Source organism: Neoarius graeffei, chromosome 17 (genome assembly GCF_027579695.1).
Source record: "Neoarius graeffei isolate fNeoGra1 chromosome 17, fNeoGra1.pri, whole genome shotgun sequence".
NCBI classification, from domain to species: domain Eukaryota; kingdom Metazoa; phylum Chordata; class Actinopteri; order Siluriformes; family Ariidae; genus Neoarius; species Neoarius graeffei.
The window spans coordinates 63,334,640-63,336,857 of NC_083585.1; the positions used below are offsets into that span (position 1 = coordinate 63,334,640).

General features: G+C 38.4%; 1 pseudogene; it reads left to right on the top strand.

The window, feature by feature from the left end:
- Positions 1-285: 285 nt before the first annotated feature.
- Positions 286-928, top strand: LOC132901262 (tripartite motif-containing protein 16-like protein; annotated as a pseudogene).
- The last annotated feature ends 1,290 nt before the right edge of the window (positions 929-2,218 follow it).

The following is a 2,218-nucleotide window of genomic DNA, read 5'->3' on the forward strand; positions in this document are numbered from 1 at the left end:
CATCATTCATAATTCTGATTAAAGTTGCATTTGTTTACCACATTAAAAGTTACCCCATTTGCTGAACAGTGTGTGGACTTAAGAAAAAGCTTCATTCTCACATGTTTTAACAGTATTTATTGGCCACAATTTTGCTAATTGAATCTTTTGTGTCTAAAATGTGACCAATAAATACTATTAAAACAGAGGGGAATGGGTTCGGAGCTCTCCAGATTTTATATAGAGCCGAGGCCTCCTTTGTCATTGGTCATGTGGTTTTGTCTGCCACGCCCCCTTCTACTCGATATGCGCTTCGGAGCCTCACGACAGACAGGTGTCTCACACACACTTCTTATAAATCCTGTGATTAACATCTAACCTGTGGATATTTTATTGTTTTAGATTTCTGTTATCTGACTCTGGATCCAAACACAGTAAATCCTGACCTCATTCTGTCTGAGAAGAACAGAGCGGTGACACGCAGTGAGACAGAACAGAGATACTCTGATCATCCAGAGAGATTTGACTGCTGGGAGCAGGTGTTGTGTAAGGAGAGTGTGTGTGTGGATGCTGTTACTGGGAGGTGGAGTGGAGGGGTGATGTGAAAATATCAGTCTCATATAAAGAGATCAGCAGGAAAGGAGGGGGTGATGAGTGTATGTTTGGACGCAATAGTCAGTCCTGGAGTCTGCGGTGTTTTCCTTCCTCTGTCTGTTTCCGACACAACAACATTGAGACTGATCTCCGAGGTCCAGCATCCTCCAGAGTAGGAGTGTATGTGGATCACAGTGCAGGAACTCTGTCCTTCTACAGCGTCTCTGACACGATGAGGCTCCTCCACAGAGTCCACACCACATTCACTCAGCCTCTATACGCTGGGGTCTGGATGTGGGGTTCTGTCTCGTCTGTGAGATTTTGTGATCTGATGAAAAAAATGAAATGTTGGTAAAATTATAACTGAGGTGTCAGATTGAATTTCTCCCTGAAATACAAAGACACTTTTGTGTGCAGAAACTGTGGCACTAATGAATTATTTTCAAAGTGCTCCTGTTTTATAGATTAATAATAAATAAATTCCATAACTAAATGTCTTAAGGCAGAATGTAAGATGTTTCTAGAAAATAAGAAATCTTATCAGACAATTTTAAATATATGTACTATTATGAGATTTATTACATTGATATGAAAGTTTAGAATGTCTCAAATTCTGTTTTTTCTTTGGCAAAATCTGTTTCTTCAGAAATAAAACTTCCTCAAACTACTGCGTCTTTCTGTCCTGCTGCTGGTGGAAACACACTCTACTGTGTGTAAGAACACTTTTAACAATTTTGTGTCTTGAACCATTTTCTGTTAAAAAAAATAATACTCATTGTATTCAGACCCCTTTAAAAAAAGTATTTAATCTAAAATATTAAATAAATACAGACTCCTTTTGCAGGTTTTGGAATCTATCCATATCAAGATTGATTTGTAAAAATTGTTTTCAGTTTTAATTTCAATTTCCACATACAATATCACCTTTTTCTGATTTGGGGCTATTTTTCCTCTCAGATGCCTGATTTAATGTCAGTGATGTGTCTCTCTCCCCATGTTCTAAACTCATTTGTACTAGTTTATTGTACTTTAAAACTAACAGATGATGTAATCAATTAAAACAATAAAAGTGTTAATTTTAATTACCAGGGCATTAAAATTAAGATGTAAGAAACTTTCTCTTAAAACAAAACTACGTTTCTACAACAGTAATGTTCTGTCCACCCTTCTGTATGGCTGTGAAACTTGGAACATGAAAACCAGCCATGAGAAGAAACTTGATGCCTTTGACAGCAAATGTGTGAGAAAAATCTTGGATATTAAGTGGAGTGACTTCATCTCAAACAAAGACATCAGAATACAAGCAAAACAGCAACCAGTGTCCTCAATCATATGTAAATGACAGTTGAATTGGCTAGGACATGTTGTCCGACTCCCTCCTGAGAGATTTGCTAATCAAGTCCTTTAATGGAAACCACAAAGCCGGAGAAGGAGGGGTCGTCCAAAGATGAGCTGGCAGCAGACAATCAACAGAGATCTCCAGACAGTGAACAGGAGATGGAAGGATGTGATGAGACTGGCTGTAGACAGAGCGTGCTGGACTTCTCTAACTGCCTCATGCATCGCAAGACGTGGGAGCCTCCAAGTCTAAGTAAGTCTAAGCATTAAAATTCCCTTTATGTTTCTACTCCATTTCCATTAAAGG